At 43.5% G+C, this 17,273-nt stretch overlaps 1 protein-coding gene across 17 annotated transcripts in view; it reads left to right on the top strand.

Moving 5' to 3' along the window:
- FOXP1 (forkhead box P1) overlaps window positions 1–17,273 on the top strand; it is a 380,080-nt gene that overhangs the window by 175,095 nt on the left and 187,712 nt on the right. Inside the window, exon 1 of one of the 17 annotated variants that reach the window (XM_021550666.2) lies at window positions 7,898–7,939. The exons of 15 other annotated variants lie outside the window; for them this stretch is intronic. The gene's annotated coding sequence lies outside the window, so the exon portion shown is untranslated. Of the gene's footprint in view, window positions 1–7,897; window positions 7,940–8,348; window positions 8,479–17,273 lie in introns of those variants that run through there. One more of the 17 variants, XM_021550685.3, reaches the window with a different exon arrangement.

Below are 17,273 nucleotides of genomic sequence, written 5' to 3'. Positions count from 1 at the left end.
TACACCAGCACATCCAAAAGTCTCCTTGCTGACCACTAGTGACTCGAAGCACTGAAACAGGAGCTTGCAGTCAAGGCCAATGATTATCTCTTCTGCTTCACTCCCTGAGCCGGGACCCGTAGCTGGGGTCTCCGGGCACAGTTCAGTGCATTCAGGGATGTGCTGGCCATGAAGGACTTGCCTGTTTGATAAAAGAGCTGCTGGTGCCTCAGGCAGCTGGCACCTCTTTGGGCCAGTTGTGTTCTGCTCAGAGAAGAGCACAAAGAGGGCAAATGGGAATATGGAGGGAATCTTGTTAGACTGAGCCAAGGAAGATGGAAGGGCTGAGCTCCACGGCTGACTCTGTGTCCCTGGGGCCAAGAGATGAATGTGTGGGACAGCAGTGCACCTCCATCATCTTGCTCCCACCCCTTGTCCTTAAGGATTTTATGATTCTCTGTGAGTCTGGAGACACACCTGCCACCCAGCCACCTTGCAAGGGCTTTGTTGGGGACAGGACTTTGATCAGGAGTTTTTGTTCTTGTCAAAGTGCAAGCTAATGAGGTGCTGTAATAATTATTTCAAAACAGTTTTGGAGGAAAACCTGTGCTAATTGGTTTAGTTTTACTGCACAGCCACCTCCTGACCTTCCTTACTTTTTCTCCTTTAGCTCTGTCCCCTGCTAGAGCTGGAGTATGTAGGGCAGACCTGCACATAATTAACTAAGGCGGTGAAAACTTACGAACAGTGAAATTCCAGGAACAATAGGTGGATGTGGGGCAAAGTCCTCATTCTTTTTAGCAGATTGTGCTGGTTGGGTTGAATTGGGTTTGGTTTGGTTTGGTTTGGTTTGACAGGGAATATCTTGATCACCATTTCGAAGGACGTCTGTCCTGCCTCTAAAAACAAATATATCAAACACAACAGTAAAAACAGGCCATACCCAATGTTATTTGTCTGGTACCTTTCCTTGGTGGAGTTTTCCCCTTTGCAATACAAACAGTATCTTTGGATGTCTTAGATGCAATATGAGGTGTTTTCAAAAATCAGTTTGATATGTCGTCTAGTAGCCAAACTCTATTAAAACCTGGTTTGAATGTAGTTATGTGTAAATAGAGCTGAAAGAGTCTTTTCTACCTCTTTTACTTAATCCTAGTAATGTCCGTAGGCTGGAACTCCAGCAGGTTTTTGGGTAGTTTGAGAAGAAAAATATGGGAGTTGTGCTAAACCACCTGAGAAGGAATTGCAGCCAGTAAAGCCAACAGCCACATTTAACCTCTGGTATGTCACCATAACACACATTCTAAGAGTGATAATGATTATTTCTGGTACCCTAAACAGGGAATGTGTACTGTCAGCTGTTGTGGAAACAAATTAAACACAGTTGTTTTCCTAACCAATATAAAAGGAAATTTTTTTTTCTGCCTAATTTCTACTTAAAAGGGAAATTATTTTGAAGAACTGTATTTTTTTTTTTTCTATCATTCCATTTTATTTCCTTTCACTCACCTTTCCCAGAATCTTCTGTGTAGCTAAATCCAGTAAAATAATGGCAGCTGCAAAGCTGAGAGTAAGGCCAGGAATAGGTTCCTGGTGCATATTTACAGCTGCCCTTCTCAAGGCATCCTGTTTTCTCCAACACTGAGTCTGTTCTCCATGAATCAGACCTTTTGGAGATAGAGGGACCACCCTTAGGTTTCTGGATTTGAGGAGGCTTTTGTGTTTGTGAGGATGGATACATGTCTACACAACAGGCCATGAAAGGTCTCACTTTTGTGATTCTTCTTCTTATTTTTTTGTCTTTCCTGATTATTTTGTACTACTCCTCTCCAGTGATTTATTTCTAAGAAGCTTCTGTTGTGAGCCATTAATGTCAATGGGCTCAGCCACTGCTATCGTGTGGCGCAGAGGAGTGGGAAGAGGGTATGACTTTGCAGAAACATAGGGTTACCTCCAACCACAGAAATCAGGCTGTAAAAATGATGAATATCTCTCTTCTGTCATCCATAGATCTGACAGTTTTGTATAACTTATGAATTAAACATCTGGGAGGTGTAGATGTATTTTTTTCGTTTAACAGTCACCAAAACCGAGGCCGATAAGCCGTTGAATAATTTTCAGTCATCCAGTAACGTAAAGCAAGTTTTGGGGGCAGATCCCTGGATTGTCTTTCTTAACAGAAATGGCAAAATTGTCATTAGTTAGTGAGATCAAGGTGGCACCTGGTGCTCTGTCTTAACCATGAGACTTTAACCTTCAGCTCCATGCAGAACAGACAGGACCTTTACTGCAGAGGCCTCATTGAACAGACCCCAACAAAGTAAACAGCGTGACACTTAATTTATCTACCCCAGAAACATGAAGGGCTCAGTCAACCTGATGGGATCTGTGGTTCCAGGGAGTCTAGGTATTTAAAACGTGATGCTCAGCCTGCTAAGCCATCCCCTGCAGCTTTCCTTAGTGCATAAGATATGAAAAAATCTCCTGTCCTGCAAAACAGATATTAAATTGGATACTCTTTCACCCTGCCACGATAAGAAACGCGGCAGAGAGAGGCAGGAAAATGGAATGCTGCTTAGAAAGAAAATATATTTGAATCTAACATAAAAATTGGTGAGATAGGAGGATTTTCAGAGCTAGTAGCAATTCCCTCCCCAATGAGTTGCTGAAAATTCAACTCTCCCTGTAGTTTTTGCTCTGGATTGTGTATAAAAATGGTTGTGATTGATGAAGCGTTTGGTGTCTCACTGTAAGTTGGTCAAGAGGGACTTCTAAATCACCCAAATGAAATATTGCATTATCATGAATGGTAACATGTAACTGTTAAGTATGCCGTTGCTTATCATAAGCTCAGGCTCCTCTGGAGCTCTACCCGGCAAGAAATCTTTGTGAGCATTGGAGCAGAGAGTCTCCACACAGCCTGGCAGTGCACGGGCCCTTCCCTTCCCTTCCCTTCCCTTCCCTTCCCTTCCCTTCCCTTCCCTTCCCTTCCCTTCCCTTCCCTTCCCTTCCCTTCCCTTCCCGGGGGTTGATTTTTGGGGTTTGAAAGGAGAGGAAGGCAATTTACCTTTGGGAAGTCTCGGTAATGAATTGCTCCCTCCTGTATGGAGCTCACTACCTAGTTGTGTTGTCTTTTTTTAAATTGTATTATTTTTTTCTTTTTTTCATAAAGCTTTTTTACCAGTGCTGTGCATGGGATGATAAGTGACAAGACAAAGTTGATGTTTCATGGATAACCAGCAAAATAGCATTAGGAAAGAAAAAGTAATTTCTATTTTCTTTACTGACACAAGGCAGTCCCTTATGTCCTTATGTTGTTTCTATTAAAAAGCAAAACACTTCCAGAGTAGAGACCCACACTTCCCATTGAAAAACCCTGTATTCACAGTATGACTAAAAGCCAATCCAGTTGGGCTGAAATTTTCTATGTCCAGAACTTTCCACGAAGGCCTTGGCAGCTGTTTCTCAGAAAAGGATTAGTGAAATAGATGATGCTTGGCTGAGTGAGAACACAAACACCAGTTAGCCAAGCAGCCTTAGGATTTTCCATGTTTTAAGGCTAAAATGTGAAACAGAGAGGGAGGTCATACTGAAGTCCAGGATTTTGCTTTGGATATACCTGCACATTCTGTTCTCAGATTGGCCAAGCTACAGGTTTCCAAAAATGCTCCAAACTGAACTAAACTCTGTAATGGCCAAAAAATGTAAGCAACCCTCAGTATGAAATAAGTGACATGCTTAGGCAGTCATGGTTCATTTCTCTGGCTTTCTTGTCCCTGTCTGCTCATTTTCCTGCTTCCGAGCTGGCCATGTCTCCTCTCTATTCAAATCAGGTGGCTTCCTGTACCCCTGTCTGTCCCTCTGCTGGGGGGCAGAGAGGAAGAGGACGAGGCAGTAGGTGGGGAATGGTGCCATCCACCTGCCTCCCACAAGGTTTTTTACCTGCCTGTTTTCATGTCTGTTCTCCGGCACGTGGGAGCTTGGTGACTTCTCAGAGAAGTGGTGACGGGGGCTGCTCACCATGGTAGATCAGTGATGTTCCTTGTTTTCAGGAGTACCCTCAGGAGTTTTGGATTTTTTTTTTTGGCCAGAATTTGGATTGTGAATGCTCAGCAAGGGCAGGCTTCAGTACAAAATGACTAAAATTTGACAAGTCCACTGAAAACAAGGTAATGGGGATGGGATATGGTATGTTGGCTGGTGTTAGTGGCAACACCTGTGCAAGTATCATACTTTTAAATACTAATAGTTTAATCAGTGTAAAGTTAGAGGAAGGCATTCAGTGTGTGTTAGTCTTGAATTCTGTTGGGGTGAAGTAATGCTGCACAGGGGTTGGAGGAAGAGGAGGCAGATGAATCTGGGCCTGCACTGATGCCCCTGTCAATAGTAACCTTAACTCATGAACCTAAACTGAAACAATTGTTTAACTTTATCTGAATGGGAAAGCTTCACGTTTTCTCAACAGAACAGATTCTGTGGCTACTAATTTATTACTGCAATTTAAGAAACAGACATCTGTCTGACATGTGCCATGTAGTTCAGTAGGTCACTAGTGACATCATCCTTAAAATCGTTATCTTTGCAAACCGTGCATTTTGCATAAAAGCTTTTATTTATAGTCACTCATTAAAATTGGACCTGATATTTACTTTTCTTCTGATTAGGTTAAAGAGTGAATATGAACAAAAAGTACCCTCCTGTTAGCACGAAGCAGTTTGCAATTTGTGCTATTCACATCAGCCTTTCTAAGGAATTACGTTGAACCATTATGGGCCTAGATGGTGTGTGCTGGTTAATGTATTTGGTGTTTTCACTGCTAAGGCTGAATTCATGTCACATATTTTATTTGGTTTTGTCCTTACAGGTTCTTGTCCTCACTGCAGAGCAGCTGGTTTGCAGTGAAGTGTTAGACTTGTAGAGAAGGGCTGTTTTAAAGGATGAGGAGGTTGCTGGGGGCTTGGTGGGTCTCCTCTCCTCCTTTGCTCTGAGGTTACAGTAGCAGGTTCCTGTCTATGTGTGAGTGTTCTGCAGGGCCAAACTCTGAATCATCCCATTGCCCATCCCCTGATGTGATATGTGTTTGACCCAAGGCAGGGGAATGGACTCCTCAGGTGCATCTCTCTAGAGCATGAGGCATTGTAAGCCACACATGAGGTCCCCAAAGGACACCTGAGTTGCACTGTAGGATGTCACCACCCAGCAGCCTGTGATCTACTGGCCATGGCTTACAGGGCAACACAGCCCTAAAGGGCCAGACACAACAGCCTCCTTCAAGGATTTAAGTTCTTGGAGTGTCCATGAACTCTTCTCCAGCATTTCCCCATCCTCCTGTCCTGCCCTATCATTGGGTCCTGTCTTATCCTTGGTATCAAAGTCATGTTGAATCTTATACTCTGTAAGTGCTTAAAAATAGTGAACATGAGTGCTGGCAACTTTTCTACCCCAGTTTTCCCCATGGAAGCTCCAAGGTGGCATGGGGTTGCCTCCAGCCCAGGTGGATGGGCTGTGCAGGACCAGAACCCGTTCCAAGGGAGCCCAGGGGCTTCTTCCTGGGCTGGAGAATGCATGAGGTGAGAGAAAAACCTTTCAAAATTAAGAGGCGGCTTAATAACTGTAATGAAAATTATTTTTGCCCTAAAATTATATATTACCATTTGGCTGAACTGCACAGCATACTTTTGTGATATTAGATAGGGCTGGGCTGTTTTTTTCCCCCCCCAGATCTTACTGCTAAGATCACTGGCCCATTTCAATTTTTATTGAAACAAATAAACCCAATAAAAACACTTATGCTGAGAGCTGAAGCTCCACAATCGAAAAAAATAAAAATTACTCGGTATTGAATTTATTGATTTATTTATTTACTCCAACTGGAAAATTGAGTATTGTGTTAATGTATTTTATAAGAATCACGGTGCTCGATGAAATGGCTAATTTATTTTAGCGTATACATAAATAGCTAGCAATTTTCACTGAGACAGGCTAATGAAAATGATGCCATGAAATTGTCTATACTATGAGGAGTGATGGAGTCAAGTTATTATTGGTTGAGTGCTGCGACGTAGTGAACTGGCCATCATGTCTTTGAACTTTTGAACTGCTACTTGGTCGTGTGATTTATTGATTTTGGTATCAGTGTGTTAACTTTTTATTTTTGTTGGGGGGGTTGCACGCGCGGCACGGATGAGTAGCGCACTGTGTAATTTCATAGATGTTTAGGTTAAACAAGATGGTTGAAAAATTTAAAGCGTGTTAACGGAGCAGGGTTACGCCATGTGGAAAGGCAGAGAGGTGCTTGTAGGTACCATTAGATGTCAACACTGATGTTCTGATTGCTGCGGATTAGCCGAATACAAGCGAACTTGGCAGGGTAAGTGTGCATCCTATTTGTCAGAGAAACGTTGCCTTTGTTCTAAATTAAGTGTGTGATCTCATAGCAACTTTGTTTGCCTATCTACCTTCAACCTCTCTCCTCGTGCTGTGTCTTATCACGGCGGTGCCTGGTACGGGCAGAGCATCCACGCTCTCCTGTCAGCCCTTCCCAGCGGCGCGCTCCACGTTGCCGGCTGTTGCTCGATGGAGGATGCTGGCTGGCGGTGTGAACAGCTCAACAGCTCGTGTTGGACTGTCGTACGAGAGAGCTGCCCCCATCCACAGTCACCCAGACGTGTAAACTTGTTTCATCTTCTAGCTGTGATCCCCTCCAAGGCTGGCTGTAGTGCTGAGCCTCGGCAGGCAGCACTCACCAGTGGCTGCCTCATCCCTTAGTGTGAGGAGATGCTACACTTGTTGTTCTTGGTGATTTGCTTAGGATGTGGAATTCAGGCATTAAAATAATATTTTTTGACTTACAGTGATTTCTTGCTGCAGAACTTTTCTCTCGACTGCTGGTAGGGGAGCCTTTGCATGGCGGCTGCTCTGAGCTCTGTTTCTGATTAAACCGACTAACTTGACACCTGCATTTTACAATTTGCTGAAAGTGCTTTATCCTGTAAAAACAGTGATTTCAGAGCTTTAAAGCCAGCAGACTTGCAAGGCTTTGCACAACTTAGCTCATCCCACCGGTTCACTGCGATTGTGCAAAACACGACTGGACTTTTCTACTCTACTTGACCCCTGCTTTCAAAATTGCAATTTTAGTGTCTGTCCTTCCCGTCCCCAGTAACCCCCTTTTCCTGCTGTGTGTCTCGGCAATGCATGCAAGCATAAATTGTATTTCTTTCCTCAGTTGTGAAACTGACATGTCTTTATTTGGATATTAAAAGTGCTCCCCCCCCTCTTTTCCCACTGCGACCCAAAGCATTCCCAGCAGCCTCACGGTGAGCGATTGGGAAGCTGGTACCACTTGCCTCTCTCCTTCACCCCCCTTTGCGTCTCCATTATTTTAATTTTTTTTTTAATGTATATTTTTTAATTTTTAAGAGATGAGCAGTTTAAGCCAGAAAACAAAACTGGTGGGAAAAGGCTAAAAACAGGACTGACACCAACACTATTAGAGGGAGGTGGGGGGGGGGGAAAGAAAAAAAAAAAATTCCATTTCATTGCAACTCTGTTATTGTTTACTTTGCCATACACATCCTAATATGGTTACCTCCCTGTCAAAGCGGCCGAGCCGGGCTGAGGGGCCCCCTCGGGGAGACGCTTCCAACTGCTGCTCAGACAATAAGAAACAAACGGCGCAACTCCACAAAAGGGCTGCCCGGAAAATAAGTGTCAAATAAATCCTGCCGAACTCTTCCTTTCCCGGCACCCGGCCCCCGCCGCGTGTAACCTGCGCGGCGGCCGGCGGGGCTGGGGCGGCTCCGCGGATCCCCCCGCGGCCGGGGCGCGGCGGCGGGAGCGCTCCGCGGCCGCGCAGCGCTGCCGGGCGGTGCGGCCGGCCGAGCCCCCCGGGCCGCCCCGCGGCCGCGGCTCCCCCGCCGCGGAGCCGCCGCTTATCTGCCGCAGCGCCAGAACAAAGGTAGGTTGTTCAACTCCGCGCTCCGGGGGAGGGACAAGTTATTTTTGGAGGGTTGTCTTCCCAGTGCATGACTGGTTGACCTAAAAGGAGAAGGGAGAGGGGAAACAAAAAAAAAAAAAAAAAAACAAGGAGGAAGAAAAAAAGCTAAAAAAAAAAATAAGCCCGGCACCGCCACCCCACCGGCGCAGCGCGGGGCGGGCAGGGGAGCAGCGCGGCGCGGCGTAGTTTTATTTTTATGCAACTTAAAGAAGCCGGATTCCCCCCCTCCTTTCCCTCCCCCTGTAAAATGCCCAGCTATTTCTAGAAAATTTGCGTTGCTGAAATACTTTAATCTGCGTGCTCTATTTTATTCTTTTAAATACTGTTTTTTTTTTTCTTTTCTCTTTTTTTTTTTTTTTTTTGCGTTTGTGATTTTATGAGCACATATTCCTCTTAGCGGCTATGAATTTCTATGAATTCTAAATAAGCTTTTCTAGGGATGAAACGTGCGGGGTATTTTTACATGAGGATTTCAACTTTTCGGTTGACATAATCTGAAGGTACCACAGCCTTTTCTGCGACTGTTCAAGTGCTTCCCTGCCCTGCAAGGAGTTATCACATTGCTTAAACCAGCCCTTTATGCCATCGTTTTTCTTTTTTTTATTCTTTTTTAAGCCTGCATGTTGCTCAGCTTCATTGGATACTTTTCTTCTCCTCCAAACTGAAATGCTCTCAGGTTTTGCTGTGCTTCTCGGTTTGTTTTGAACACGTAGGAAAATATTAATACAGAGCAGTGAAAAAGAAACAGTGATGCGTCTTCCGTTCAGGGGAGTCGGCAAACCTGTCCACTTCTATGCCGGGAAGTACAGAGAGCAAATCCATAATTTAGGGCAGGAGCAGATGAATTCACGGCGATGCATAGGATGGGTATTATGTAACTTAATAAGAAATGTGGTTTTGATCGTAGGAGCGGACGCTGTGCTTGTAGGTATAAATATCAAATCTAGGTAAGTCTGTGGAAGAGCACTTTTCTTCCAGCTTGCATTAAGCAGCGTTGTCTTCAATCCCTAATTCTTATGGGATTTTGGGGGGGAAGCATCTTCTTGCTAAATTGAGTATCATTCAGAAAATCTTTTAAATACCTGTTGTATACTTGGTTGCTTAATTGGCTCTCCTTCCTCCTGTCTCTGCTGCCTGCTTTCCCCAGTTATTATGGGATCTCTAGATTTATTTTTTTTTTAGGAAGTCTTTAGTTCCAGAGCAAACCTGGATAGCAAAACTGTTCCTTTTTTTTTTTCCCTGCTAAATTATTATTTCTCACATATTACTGGAGATTTCTCTGTCTTTTTATTTATTTTTCTCTTAAACTGTGCAGATTGAGCTGTGCTAACCAGAAACTCTTTTTAAAATACAAGACTAAGTCGTATAATGTAAATAAACTTTTGTACCCGCAAACTTTTATCCTACAAAACTGGGATTGATTTTTCTTAAAAAAACAGACATTGCAACTTACTAATGGTAAACACAAATAAATGTGTTTTGTAAAATGAAAGGGTGTCTTTTTAAACACATTTCTAGTTTTTGCTTTTTGGGCCTTGTAGGGGATGATAGGAATTAGTAGCCTTTAATTAGACGTGGAGATATTCACATTTTACAGGGATTTATGTTAGAACATGGAATGGCGGGTGGCTTGTTTCCTCATTATGAATACTCCCTGCACATAATGAGGTTCATCATTAGTTGATGGAGTGAATTTGCCCTAGCTCTACCTTGAAAGGCACATAATTTACATACTACTTCAGAGCTTAGGCTTTAATGGATTCCTCGATGAATAAAATGAAAAGCTACTTTCTTTAAATTTTTGAACAGTGTTTTGATAATACGGATTTAATAAGACATTCAATTTCCTTGTTAAGTATATTTGAAAGTGCATTCCCAATTTTAGCACAAAATATACTCCCTGTGTTGCTTCCTGTGATATTAGGTAATACATAAGCAAATATATACCACTGTAAACATTTTTGGGGACATAGAGGGATTATTTTACCCCATATGTGAGGTGGCACCGGGCTCTTTTGGCCTGGTCTGCAAGCATAGGATAGCTCACCTGCGTTGTTAAAATATCACAGAGCAGACCTGCTCCTCTGTTAAAGCTCATTCTGCCTGAAGAGTGCTTTAACTGTGTGTTTGCTGTGTACATTTGCAGTGATGGATCTGTGGAAATGTGTTGCTGGCTGCCAGGCTGACAGTGACAAACCCTCCGGTCCCACCTCCCTATTTATTTTAATGAGACGAGAACAGCAAAAAACTTCTCTGGTGCAGTTCCACCTCTGGAACTGCTGCGTAGATGTGATTAGATTAGAGTAAATTGAATTGTAGGCTGCCTGATGTGTTATCATGTCATCAGCTTACTCCAGCCCTGGTCTACAGGGTAGAGTTAGTGAGACGTCCTCATCTTCTTCCTCCTCCTCCTCGTCCTCCTTCCTCGGTGTGTAGGTGGGGGCTGTGCATGTCCCGTGTGTGGGGCAGGCTGGGCATGGCCAGCACCTCTCCCCATTGACATTTGCCAGTGTGGTGGTGGAGTTGAGAGGCAAAAAAATACGAAGCGAAGGCTTGTTTTGATAGAATGTTTTATTACCTGAAAACGATGAGCATATATTAACATTAATAGAATAGTCTGTGTCATTCTTTTTTAGGCAATTTACCTCCGCCACAGACCTGTCTGCTTCAAAATCTTTCTCTGTTCTAAAACATATATTTGTTTAGGGAGTTTTCATTGAAGTGTACATGACAATTACAGCTGTTCATTAACAAAATTGGGTATTTGTTTTAAACTTTAACCAATCACTTTGATATGCTAATTATGGTGTAATTTAATTTGAGCCCTGTAATGATGATGCCGTTATTATGGACATAAATGATGCAGTTAAGCTGAGAGTAATCTCATTTGCATACTGTACATGCCAGTAAATTAAGCCCTTTCTTCGACTGCTTCAGCTTTAATTTTCCACTTCTTTTCACACAGCGCCTTTTCAGCCAGTCTCTTATAAGCCCACTTTGTAATAGTGCTGATGACTGTTTGATGTGGAGAGTTGCTGCACCACAATAATGCAAGACACAAGATGTAACATTTAAAGGATTCATTATCTTACTGAGTGTTGCTTTAAGAAGCTGGGATTAACAAGGGTGGAAGTGTCCTCTCCGTGGAGCCGAGCAGGTCCTCCCAGAAACAAATGCAATCTTTATTTTTTTCCCTTTTCTCTTGGTGTATCCTAATAGTGAAAGGGTTTCAGTAAGGCCCCATGGTATTTCTCAGGAATGAACTAAGACACTATCAGAGCTCTATACTACAACATTTGACCTTCTCTGTAGGGTATTCTGTGATGCTCCACTGTTGCAGAAAAGTTATTGGATACAATTTGCAATATAATAGAGATGTGAGATACTGGATTATTTCTCATATTGGGTATGTGGGCTCCAGATCTACCTGTGTGAAGTACAGCAATGTGAAATTGAAGTCTGCATTAGATTTTTTTCTTTCTGTTTATTTGCCAGTTTCTCCTTTCATGGCCCTTACATCAGTTGACCTTAATATCAGGTTAATTGCAGATTCAAATTTAAAAAACTGTTGTTGAGCCTGCTGATATTAGTGAAAACTTGGGTTTTGAAAGAATAAAAATCGCCAATACCAAACAAAAATGAACTGCGTAAGTGCTGACTTCAACAGTTAATCTTTTCCAATTTACCATGTTGTCATTGAGCTGAAGTATTCTCATAACACTGTGGCATACAAAGAAATCATGTGAAATAAACAGGGCTCTTTTTATAGCTTCTTACTATTATGGTTAGATATTTTCATAGTTTAATACCTCTGGAAGTAAAGCCCGTCTCAAGTTTTTCGCAGCAGTTGGCCTCTCAGAAAGCCATTGTTGTGTGGGTAACCAAGTTAACTGAAGATCATTATTAAAACCTCGCAATCCTTTCCTTACACAGGGTCTCATGACCAAAAATAGCTTGTGCAGTTGCCCACAAACATGCAAGTTAATAACTTCCTGGGTGAACAGTGTAAAAGCTGCTGATTTCCAAGGCATGCATGTCACCCTGGCCTCTGCCCCCTCAGGGGCACAGCAAACAGATGGGAGGGTCCACGCTCACTGCCTGGCCAGCATTTAATGAGCCTTCAGTTTTTATGGCTGTCACCTATGCTTGGTTTCAGTTCTGCATTTCTCACATGCCCTCTTGTTTTCCAGCAGCCCTCCCATGGCAGCGTGGCCACTCATGAGCGCAGGCTGGGGTTGTGCTGTGGTGAAGTGCTGCCTGATGGCGACCTGACTTCCCTGTTGAACCCCTTGTTTCTAGTTCAAAACCCCAGGAATCATTCCCAACAAGTCCACTGCTCCAGCCACCAACTGCCCTGACATGCAGGGTTTCATTTCTCCTTGTACACATCTACACGTGGCTGGTGTGAAGAAAACCACCCAAGGAGATGTGTACAAACACGGAGCATGGTGTGGGTCTTGGCTTTCACGGAGTCTTTGCTTTTCCCCCACAGCACCAAAGCTAAGAAGGTGACATCTACTTCTTCAGGGTGGACTACATCGGTGTGCAGTGTCAAATCTTGGGATCTGCTTCCAAAGCAAAATGTATCCTGAAAAGGAGAGGCCTCCCCAGTGCCTTTTTTGAGGCTGTCATACACGAGCACACCTATGAGACAATACCCAGCAGCTGTTCCCCTTTGTGCTCACAGCTCAGAGCTACTCAGGTTGCTGACAAAACTGGGTATGAGCTGACTCCACCCAGGGCACAGGTAGAGAAAGTGTTTTTCACAGGACAGGGTGATGCAGACTCTCCCCAGAAACTCCATAAAGTCAGAAATTCTCTAGAATAATGCTGAAAAAAAATTGACTTCTAAAGATCATGAGAATTTGTGGTTTTTTACCAGTACCCCTATGGCTCAACCCTTTGTTTTCCCTCTAAAGTTAATGTATGTGTTGCTTTAGGATGTCAGTGGCTGCAAAGGATGTGTCATGTCTTCAGATTTGGCAGCAATGAGTATTGTGAGCATCTCTCTCATGCCATGGAGGGATTTTTGTCCCAAGCAGACAATGCCAGTAGGATGGACTGAGAGTTGGGCTAAGAGACTCTCTTCTGGTGCTTGTTAATGTTTTATGGATAAAGCAATGCTGCAGGTGGCTGTGTGGAACTTCAGTGTTAATCTTCTTGGGAGGTAAAAATATTTCTTCCAAAATTATTTCAATACCTTGCCCTTAAAGAAATCATGTTGTAAGAGTTGTCTTCTTCATAAAAGAGGTTTCAGGCATAGTTTTTCCTACTCTCTTTGTCCTAATGAAACACATATCCTTCCTCCCCTCACAGGACCTTTTGAGTTTATTCTGGATAAAGAAACTCATTTATGAAGATTTTACCTTTATCATCCTCCCTCTTTAATCTGATCCTGGATTGCAATTTTCAGTAAGTTTCTCCTGCCACACTTTCCAACATATGAACCTTTTCAACCCAATCAGGTGGGAAATTAAAAGCTATACCATTTCTGATGATGTACTGTGCAGCCCTGTTTGAGTATTTCTGTGTAATTCAGGATTGCTGGGTTTAAAGAAGTTTTCACCCTAGGTAATGGTAGGTCTCTGCAGAAAGTTATTTCGAGGAGTTTTGAGCTTTGTGGGAGATGGATTTCTCTTTTTCCAGCTTTGTTTACAAACTGCTTTGTTCTTACCCCTTTCCAGCAAAACAAGTGTTTCTTTACAGAAATATTTGTGGTTGAGAGCAAAGCCACTGAACCTGTCTCTAGAACTATAACTACAACAGATTAAAGAGTAATTTATCATATGTTAATTTACTTATCCCATCAAAGTCATCGGCGTCAAGACATAGAAACAAAAATAGACCTCTGATCTCTATCTCTGTAGTGTTTTTCAGCATCGAGTCTGCTATTAGTATCTGGAGAAAAAGCTCTAGGAATTTGTGATTGTATTTACCAGTAGCTAAGGAGAACAGTTGTCTGTCACTGAAATTACCCCAAGTGCCAAAGCTGCTGCCTTTTCTGTGTTTGACTGAACCAAGTTGACTTCAAGTTTCAAAGTGTGAAGATTCCCTGTTCCCACACTTGTCAGTTTGTTCTTATTTGTAAACACATCTTATCATGGCTGTAGATGGTGCATAGGTATCTGTGATGAGAAGCTTGGGAAGCACCTACAGATGCTTTGCTTTTCCAGCATATGAGGGAGCCTCCTACAGCTGTTCCCCAACAGCAGGCAGCTGGCTCACCTGGAGAGCATCCTGAAAAGAGGGATATTTTGGAAATCCAGGTGGATCTGCTTGTTGCTGCTGGTCCTCAGTGTACACAAAAGTCTAGTAGTGAAAGGCAGGTAGTTGTTGGGGTTTCTTTAATTGGTGAGCCTTTAGTTCTTCTGGCTGCATGCACCCTTTTCTGGCAGCATTTTTTTCCTGTGACTGGAGGATGTGGATGTCTCTCTAAGCTGGCTGAATGGACAAAGCAATGTGATGGAAACACAAAGAACAAACATACTTCAAGGAGGACAGTGAAGGTACTTAAGCAAAGCTGTTAGAGATAAGGCACAAAGTTCAACCCCTTCCTTTGCTCCTGTTACCCCTGTACCACCTGGGGGCTATAGGGAGCAGCAATGCAGGTAGGAACACCTTGGTGTGTCACCAGCTCTTCCTTGTGACATGTGCCTGCTTCACATTAGTTTTTCCCCAGATGAAACACTTACTCTAAGGATAATCTTTCAAAAGACCATATTCTTTTTTTCCACATAACTGTTAATTCTTGGCTTGGCTATTTAGGTAGTTTCCCATGACCATCACTTTGAGGAAGATGAATAAAAAAAATCTGCTTTCAGGTGCATGGCCTAAATCAAAAGCAGCTCTGTTTGAGTTCTGTGAAGTCTGTGAGGGTTTTACCACTATTAACAGCCATTTAGCCCCAGGCAATGGCCCTCTGTTTTACAGGGGGGAGAATAGTATCTTCTGGCCTTGTGCTCCTCTGCTGCAGGGTAACAGTGTGCAAGGGGCAGCCTTGAGCCAGGAGAGCTCCAACAGTTTGGTGACATGGCCAGAGCTGTTGGAGATGGGGCAGCCAGTCAGTTCTGTGTGACAGAGCCTGTCCTGGAGGCAGTCTGCCAGCTGGGGAGCCTTGCCTGTCTCTGCAAACTCTTGGACTTTGGGACAAACAGCAAAGTTGAGCACGAAGAGTTTCCTAGGCTTCGTGCTGGGGTAAGGCTTGCAGTGTACGATCAGCAAAGCTTTGAGATCCTCAGTGCAGCCTTTCCAGCTCTGGGATATTTCATGTGTTTGTTGGTATCTCCTTTGGCAAAGGAGTTTGAATTAGGGTGGGTGTGCTACAGGCTTGATGAGGGAAGGCAGTGCTAAGGAATGAGCAGCTCCCAGTGAATGGGGAGCTTTATATTGCTTTTACAGTGAAACAAATATAAAAAGGAAGCATGAAATGATAATAACCTAAATTGGTGCCAAATGTATGGGATTCCATGTGTGTGCAGTAAAGGGAAACCCAGCTCCTATAGTTTTCCCTTGGAAAATAATTCGTTCTGTATTTAGAACCTATGTGCAGGATGACCATATAAATGTGGTTAAATGGCATAGGATTCTGATCAAAGGGGCAATTACAAGTAATAAAATAGAAAATACAATTATTGCTACCATTTCAGATCTTATAGCCAGGGAGAATCCTAGCTGCTAGATGGAGAAAAAACCATAACATGAAGAGAAGAAGAAACCCCCTAGATTTCAGCTTGTTGGGCTCTATAAGGAGAGGGCTGAAAAGTAAATATACATTTCCTAGAGACTCAGAATTCCCAAATAATTATCAGGGGAGAGTTGTGAGCAACTTAACTGTTGTCTGAGCTGAATTAGAGCAGAAACTGAATTACCAACTTCCACACAGGAAAATGTACCAAAGTTGGAGCTGTGGCTGGGTTATTTTCACCAAATGTCCAGCACATATGCTGCGCTTGCTTTTATTGTTCACCGTTATGGTGTCATGTCTCGCTAGATTGTGCTTTGCTACACACCTCCACCCCCTAACAAACTGGCCCTATATGTGCATGTAGGCAGAATATAGGGAATTAAGCTGTGTGACAGTGAACTTCTGGGGGTTTTTATGTGCTTGACAAATGTTTCTTAAACATGGTATAAATACATTGTACAGTAGAATTCAAGTGTTTGAGGGGCACGTTTTACTCCCAAAAGAAATGTGTGTATTTTGGCTTGGTATTCCTCTGTCTTTTTTCCTATCCTCTAAAAGAAATATTTAGTATTTTAAAGGCACTTCTGTTTAGATAATACAGGTTTGGACAGTATTTCTCCTCTGTATGTTGTAGAGTTCCTGCCGACACGCCTGGACAAACCTCACCACCTAAAAGCCTCAGGCCAGATTTTGGCATTCGGTGTCCTCAGAGGGAGGGATCCTAGCTGCTAATCCTGTAATAGTCAGATTCTTCAAGGTAGCATCTTATGTCCTCCCACAGGTTAGATCTCTGTTTTACCTGACAGCCCGAATATTTCTCTTCAAAGGGAACGTAAACTCTTCTGTAGGCTGGGCTCGTGCTCGCTTCCCCTCGCCAGGTCTTGCCCGGGCACTTCTCTTGCTCCTTGGCCTTTTTGTCATAGCTGTTTTCTTCCTTCCTGGTTCCTTGGAGAAAATACACTGTGTTTGTAAGGGCCTGTCCCTCCTGAGCCCATTCCCAGGGGTCTGCCTGCCTTGCTAAAGAGGCCTCTCCAGAGGAAAGGCAAGGGCAGCTGGACTGATCCCATCACTCTTCAAGACCTCAAGGTCATGCATTTGGTCCCTTTGCAGAAATGCCAAAGTCTATTTAGAGTCAGACATGTAAATGCTCTGCTCAAAAATAATAATTAAAAACCAAATCTGGTGGCTGAATTCTTCAGAGAAATGGGAACGTCAGCTGGCATTGGCTCTCACCTGTTTTGATAAGGCACTGCATTTGCAGCGGGTGTTTGTAAGCTCCAGATACTTGGGATGAAAATAGCTTCCTCATCCTGTTCCCTCGCCGCGGGTGGGCGAGTGGCTCAGAGGCACAGCAAGGGACATGGGTGCCTTATCCCAGCTCCTTGTCTTTTCCAGTCGTGCTAGCTGGGTTGTTTGGAACCCATAAATGCTTCACTGCACACTTGGCCCCATCACACCCATCCCACGTTGAACTTTGCCATGGAGGGGGGCTCGGGCCTCTCTGTGCCCTATGAGCTCCAGCTGTAACAGCTCATCTGCTTCATGGAGCTGTTGTAAGCCCCAATTAACTGGTGGCTGTCAGGCACTTGGTACCCCTCAGATGTGTGGGCC

The sequence above is a fragment of the Lonchura striata genome, chromosome 12 (assembly GCF_046129695.1).
Source record: "Lonchura striata isolate bLonStr1 chromosome 12, bLonStr1.mat, whole genome shotgun sequence".
Lineage (NCBI taxonomy): Eukaryota > Metazoa > Chordata > Aves > Passeriformes > Estrildidae > Lonchura > Lonchura striata.
This window is presented reverse-complemented; position numbering and strand designations above follow the sequence as displayed.